Source organism: Ctenocephalides felis, unplaced genomic scaffold, assembly GCF_003426905.1.
Source record: "Ctenocephalides felis isolate EL2017-DRISC unplaced genomic scaffold, ASM342690v1 CF-g0.4_SCAFFOLD_03572, whole genome shotgun sequence".
Classification (NCBI taxonomy): Eukaryota; Metazoa; Arthropoda; class Insecta; order Siphonaptera; family Pulicidae; genus Ctenocephalides; species Ctenocephalides felis.
Window position 1 is genome coordinate 46,089,978 of NW_020539726.1, and position 7,966 is coordinate 46,097,943.

The 7,966-nt window shown below is 31.0% G+C and overlaps 1 pseudogene; it reads right to left on the reverse strand.

Annotated features, from left to right (window-relative positions):
- Window positions 1-2: 2 nt before the first annotated feature.
- On the reverse strand, window positions 3-1,922 carry LOC113388605 (annotated as a pseudogene).
- Window positions 1,923-7,966: the final 6,044 nt, after the last annotated feature.

Consider the following 7,966-nt stretch of genomic DNA (forward strand, 5'->3'; position numbering starts at 1 on the left):
CTTGGTAAAACTTTGTTGTCAGGTACAGTGTTTAAACCAAATGACGCTAGCTCGATTTTCGTAGCTTATTCTCGTACAATACGACTTTTTCCAGGTTACTTTTGTTCAAAAACGTACCAGCTTCCACAAATTCGATACCATTATTGTTCAGGAACAAAGTTTCTATGCTATCAGGCTGCAATCTTTTTAACCTCTGTTAACTTGTTGAAACTAACATCTAGCATTTTAATTTTCAACATTTGTTTCAAACCATAATAGTTACCAAGTTCAGCAATTTCATTATTGTGCATATCCAACCACTCCAAACTACTGGGCAAATGGCTGTAATCAAAATTGTTCAATCTATTGTCCGAAACATTCAACCAAACTAAACCTGGTAAATTCGTAAAACTGCCACTGATGTCTTCCAAAAAATTACCATCCAAACGTATAGCCTTTAAAGTCGGATTCAAACCAAAAGCACCTTGTTCAACATACCTGATTTTGTTGGAAGCCAGATTTAAAACTTGCAAATTCGGCAAAGACATAAATGAGTCTCTTGTGATGTTAGTGATTAAATTATCAACAAGTCTTAAACCGAAAAGTTGGTCCAAACCTTCAAACGACGTGTTGACGATATGTCTAATGCTGTTTTTGCCCAAATCCAAAGATTTCAGGTAATGTAATTTGCCCAAGCCACTTGGAACTTCTTCCAGCAAATTGTCGTTAACACTCAGGTCGTGCAAGTTGGTCATATTTTCAAAAGCTTGTTCATCAATACTTTTGATTAAATTACCATCTAAAAATAATTGGTTGAGCACGTACAAACCGCTGAAAAACTTGGCGTCGATTTGGTTGATGCGATTGAAACTTAAAGTCAACGCGTGCAGATTCTTCATTTGTCCAAAAGTTTCAGGTTGTATAAATTCTATTAAATTATGTTCCAGAGATAAAATTTGTAGACTGTACAAATCTTTAAACACAGAATTATCCAGTTTTGTCAACTGATTTGATGATAAATTCAAAACTACGAGCCTGATGAGCCCTGAAAAAGTGTCCTTGTTCACCCAAGCACTGGATAGCTCATTTTTGGATAAATCTAAAATTTGTAAACGGTCCAAACCTTCAAACAAACCTGGTGCTAAAGCTTTTAATGAATTGTTTTGCAAATAAATTTGTCCTAAATCCCTGGAGTACTGGAACAACTCTGGTGGTAAAGCCACCAGCTGGTTACAACTCATGTTTAAAATTTGCAAACTAGTCAAACCAACAAATGATCTATCTTCGATTATATTTAGGTGATTTTCTTGCAAAAGTAATGTGTGCAGATTTCTTAAACTAGTCAAACCATTATCAGGCATTCTGGTGTAATCATTGTGGCTCAAATCCAAGACTTCCAGAAGGGTGTTGCAAGTTTTTCCAGGATTATGAGGGCCTTGACCGTAGTCAGAAAAACTTAGTTGTGCAATGTCTTGTAGTTTATTGTGTGACAGGTTTAGGTTTTGCAAACTGTACAAAGGACAGAATATATCCTGCGGCAAAGACCAGATGTTATTTTCCGCCAAATTCAGCTTCTGCAGTTCATTCAAACCCTTCAAACTATTCTCATGAAACTCCATAGTCATCACAGACCAATCGATATTATGCGTCTTGAGCGACAAACTTTTCAAATCCCTCAAACTCGAAAAAATCATCGACGGCACATATCGAATCTTGCACGACTCGATTTGCAAGTCTTTTAACTTTTTGAAGGCACCCAAAAAATCATTTTTGGTCTCCAGACTGCTCTCGAAAAACAGCACATCGGAACATTGGAGTCTGATGGTGCCGATTTTGGACATCTGGTGTTGACTTAGATTGCTCAAAAGCGTTTCGGCACTTGCAATGGTACGTAATTGACAGAATAATTGATTCGGGGCTTGTTGTTGCTGGTCATCAGACATGACAACATCTTGGTCTCTGTATATTTCACAACCACTTGGAACCAGGTCGACGGAATTGGTGAAAGATCTTGAGGATTGGGGTAAGGAAAACACAGAAGTAAGGGATAAGAGAAATATCGTGGTGAACATTTTGAAATTTGACATTTTTTGGGTTGTTTGGAGGTCAAATGCACATATTTGAGTGAATTTGTTGAATGCACTGATAATCCAGTAAAATTTAATGCACTATCTTCATTTTAATAAATCTTCGTGTTTTAACACTTTTTAGGCACAGTGTACACTTTTTGTAACACACAAATGTTCACAAAACAAATTTGAATTTAAATTTGACGCCAAAAAACGTTTAACACTTAAGTTGCAAACTTCACGCAAGTCCGTTGATCAACTGTCAAAGTCAATTAGATCTAATTAACGCATTAAACTAGTAATGGTAATTTTTTTCTACGAATTCAACAGATAGTCCAAATGTAATTAACAAAATCGTAATTTTTTTTAAAAACAATTGTTAAATTTAAATTTGACGCCAAAAAATTTTAGTTAACTTTCACACTTAAGTTGACGCAAACTTCACGTAAGTTCGTTAATCAACTGTCAAAGTCAATTAAATAAAATTATAACAGTTTTATTAAGATAAAACTTTTAATAATATTATAATTGTTGAATTTAAGTTTTTAATGACTTTCTGAAACTCGTAACACCAAAAATTCAGCAAAAAGTTCTTTGCAAATTAAAAATGCAATTTGAATTTTTGACACGAAAAATTTAAACACTTGTGTTGCAAACTTCACGTTAAAACTTCAAATGTTTACTAAATCAAACCTAAGCAGTTTTTTATATTTTAAACAAAATTTTGAAACTAATACAATAATTGATGATATATTATATCTTTTCCTCTTGTGAGACAAGAAAGTCTCAATTCTCGAGGTGAACGTTCGGTTCTTCAACAACACATCACTTAACTTGCGAGCAAAAAAACAACGGTACACAAGAACACGATGGGACACAACAAAGTCTGTTCAACACTTAACATAAACCAAAAAACCACACAAAATCGTTCACAACTTATATCGATGTCTGTTAATATAAAAATATTACAATCACAATTACTATTATATCGTTAAATTTTAGAATGTCGGTTTTTTCTCTCCGTCCGCGAGCGCAATGTTTCTCTCACGGGCGACAGACGAGAACTGACTGAAGGCGCTTCGTGAGGAAGTTCGTTCGTTCGGGAACTCGTCGAACGACTGAATGAACTGGTTTGTGGAGGGGATGAAATAACCCGAAGAGAAGAGAAGGGCCGCTTGAAGGTCCTAAGGGTGTGTGTGTGTGTGTGAGTACTAAACGGATAGAGGGACAGGGTCGGGTTTGAAAAAAATATTTAGCCAGTTCATAGTGACAAGTTTTTTCATTATAAAATTTTGTTTAGTTTTGGAATAATGGGACAATCAAGTTTGTGCAACTTGCATTAAAGCGCGATGTCACTTACAACTAGTTTCTATATAAATTGTATATTAGAGCCTTGTCTTTAAATAAAAACGAAGCTTCCAAAAATATTTCACCTCAAAGGGGCAAACTTCACAATTTGAGCTAGAAAGCAATCTTCAACACTCTCTTTTAAAGATAAATCAAATTGGAATAGTGGGTCAAACAAAACTTCAAATTATTATCGTCAATTGATAAATTTCAATTCTTATTGATTAGATCAATCATTTACATATATAGAGATATCCACGCATAGGACTATAATATTTAAAGATATGGTTAAGACTATGAACTCTATCGTGAGCAATATTTATTCAAAAAATAATTGATTCCAAAGAAACGGCCAGGCCAATATTTTCCAAAAACTAATTTATACGATTCTCAACTGATTCCATTAAATTCTCAAAATCTGTCCAAGGATGTCTAGCACGAATCTGCCAGTTATAAAAAAACTATTCGCTTCAATCTACAAATTAGAAATCTCAGCAATAGTATCTACATTCATTCATAATATCTTGGATAACTTTTAAACGATTTGACCAAACTTAATATCTAGGAAACTTGTAAGAAAATCTTTTTTTTTAAATATCTCAACTTCAAAATCTCTAAAACCACTCGTTTTTACGTTTTTACATACAAAAACGGCAAATCAGTAAAAATTGAACCAAAACTGGTGATTCATTTACCTAGAATATATTAATTCATTGTATCTAAGATAATTTTTTGCAAATTTGTGGTATATTAAATAATCTGTGGGATTATCTAATAACAAAACCCCCTAAAACAACTTGTTACCCAATATAATACAATAAAGACCTAAGGATTTAGCAATATTTATTTGTCAGTTCAAACACATTCAAAACAAATGGTATATATTTCAAAAAAAATATTGCAAAATGCAACAATATTGCCACCATTAAACTTTAAATCCGTTCGGAATACTTCAAATAAAATAATTTCATCATTTTCATTTGATCTCAACCCTAAGAACATATGTTTACTAAATAATTTATAACTTTCAGGCCAATCATTAAATAAATATAGAATATTGAACCAATTGAGGCAAAAACCTGTGCCAAAACTATATCTTTCAAATAGTTCTTGAATGTCTAAAATGCGATTGGGAAATTGTATAAAACGTGAACAAAAAAATGCTAATTTAAAAAAAGAATCGGCTCAACCGATCGGCTTAAAGAACTAACCAATGCGAGTGCTTATCAATACATTTTACATCGTTTCAGCAGTTTTTTAGAAAATTAAATTAAACATTTAATTTTCAGAAACATTTTCAGAACATTAATTTCTACTTTAGGAAGTCAAAAAATATAATTTATCTGTGACATTTAACTTCCCTTCAGGTAAGTTATAGTAGTCGCAAAAAATCGAGAATAAAAATTTGTATATATCTTTACGTTTCAGAGGTTTCTAAACATTTTGACATACCTTAGAAATGTGTGTGACATACCTTAGATGTATGTGTGCGTGTGCGGATACATATTTTCGTCGACGATTTCGAGAATACCAATTTAAATAATTCAAATAACATTCGATTCGTATTAATAAGGAGACGTGCTGATTAGTTTTTCGCAAAAGCAGGTCTAGCCGTTCCAAAGATACGGGGCAAAAAGTGAAATGTAAAAAAAATAATCTTTTTAAAAAATAAAAAAAATTGGTACGGAAGTTCCAGCAATTTGCCTTAAAGCACGATTCCACACACCAATAGTTAAGTAAACAAATTGTCAGTAATCATACTGTTGTAAATTATAAAAACTGACGATATCTACTTTTTGCAATAAAAATCTTTCCCATTTGTAATTTCTCGACCCTGTATTTTCTTGTTCACGAACACTTACACACACAAGCCCTGCTGATGCATATATGCATTTTAGACTAATGCATGTGTGCATATATACAAGCATACATATATGTATGTATGTATGGATGTGTGTGTACCGAGAACGACCGCTCTAACATATTCTTCGGGCTACTCGACTACCGACCGACCGACCGAACGATGTTAATAAAAGACAAAGAGTGGGGGACGATAGACGAACACGAGGACGATTGGCGAAAAACCACGAAGCTGCGACGAAGATGATGATGACCACCAGTTGCATCGGAATCGACGAACGACCAACAAGAGTCTGATGGAAAATAATAATGACTTGTACGAAGGCAGGTCCATAAGATAAAGGAATCTCAATTTCAATTTCTTAGAAATTTAATATTTCATAATGATAAAGACACAGGATATCTACTCTAATTTAATTTCTGGAAAATTTATGATATTGATATGACAATATCAAGAAATTGCCCGATGGAGGCCTAAGTTCAGTTAGAAAAATGATAATGATAATATTATTATTAATAATAATAACAATAATATAAGACACTTAAATTTGTTAAAATATCATAAAATAACCTAAAATTTCTTAAATAAAATAATTATATTGTAAAAGTATTGTAAAGCTTATTACAATACTTATTAAATTTTTGAAAAAATACTTGCAACAAACAAACTAGTTATATTTAAAAATAATTAAAATTAACTAAATATAAATAAGTTTATAGTACATAAATTAAGCAATAAATAAATAAGTAATAAAATATCTAATAATTAAATAAATTAGTATTAAACTTATAAAATATTAACTTAAGCCTTATTATAATATTATTATACCGACGGCTTGTAAAATAAATTAATAAATAAAGAAGTATATAATAAATTTAAAAAATTGAAAACGTAACAATAAATTGAATAAAAATGTAATAAATATAAAATAATAAATAATATATATATAACAATAATATATAAATATGAAATTCAATAACTGTTCATCTGTCTGAAGACTAACCCATGTATTGACAGACACTATTTAAATTTCGGTGACTTCAATTTTCGGTTAATAATAATAATAATTTGTAATATTTATAATTGACAATTTATATTTTTATATATAACCGTTATTGTGTAATTTTTATTGCCATCAAATACGATTTTCTGAAAGGTAACCGCAATTATTGTAACGCGATGCGTCTCTAGAGATTATTTGCGTTAAATTAAATAGAAACATGTATTTGATATATATTATAATAAAATTATCATATATTATCAATAGCAATGAATAACATAAATCTAAGATAATCATTTGAATATTATACTGATACGAAAATATTGAGATTTTACGAATTGAACTTCAGGGGCGACCGGGCGACGGAAATGTGATCTAACCTAAAACGGCACGTCGTGCCGGGTTGAAAACAATTTCCTGGGACTCTCGCCGCTACCGAACTCAACAATTAAAGAATAAATGTTGCAAAAGTCATAAATTGCAATATTTTAAAATATAATTGAAAACTTTATGTTTCTATTGTTATTAAAGTATACTTCAAATTTTACTTGAACATCTAATTTTATAAAAAATATCAAATTTTTTATATCAAAATTTAAAAAATAAACAAAAATATTGCAAACGCCAAAGCTCCTGGAAAAAATCGTTTGATTTAATTTAAATAAAACGGATAATAAGTAGAATAAAAATGAAACAAACGATAACAATTAATAGTTAGGACCATAATAGCTATTGTATAATATACATTTTGATAAAACTTGGCAAATTTGCAACTTTCAGAATATCAGAACTTCTTAATTAAAAAAAATGAATAATTGAAATAAAAAATAAATCGTAACTAATATTAATAATTGATGAATTATTTTGATACACAGGTATTATTACGTACATTATATTTGCTTTAAACTTCTAACTTTATACTAGTTACTGAAAATTATTTGAAAAAGTAACAAAAACTATTGTTGCATACATCACGTTAATTTAAAACAGTGTTTCCCAAATTTATGCCTGCCACAACATTTTTGCACATATATAAAATTTAAACTGTAAAAATTGTTTTGTTTCCTTAAGAACTATCGGATTTGTTATAAATTGTTCCCTTTGCTTATAAAATTTTCTTGTTAACATGAAAATTCAATAAAAATTTAAACAAAAATTTCCAACTGAAACTGCCCTTGACTAACATTTGATGCATTTGAACAAAATGACACGAACTACTACTTTTATACCTTATATAAAAAATGACCTCACTATTACTTATTTTGAAATACAATCATGTCAATCTATTCTGTTATTCTGTTCTGATGTTCGTGTAAATATCCCAGGATATGTCTCAGCATATCATCAAGTCAACAAATTGCAAATTTCGAGCAGTTATCCTGCAATAAGGATCGAATATCAATATAATTCGCATATTCCCTGCGCTGTGAGGGAATTCCTCTTAACTTGACACCTAACTTGCATACTAATTCATCTCGAGAGATACTTCTCATCGTACTCGTTTAGTATTCACGATGTGTATGGATGAGGAGAGGAGGACCTACCAGTACCATCAACCTACCACTTGTCGGCAATGAATTTTCAATTTTGATCAATTTAAAAGAACGATTTCTTTCCTCTTAAATTACATCTTGTGCATGCTAATCGCTGATTATGAGACTGTTTAAATAATGGATTCTGGATCGAGTCGAGGAGACGACATTGTTGTAA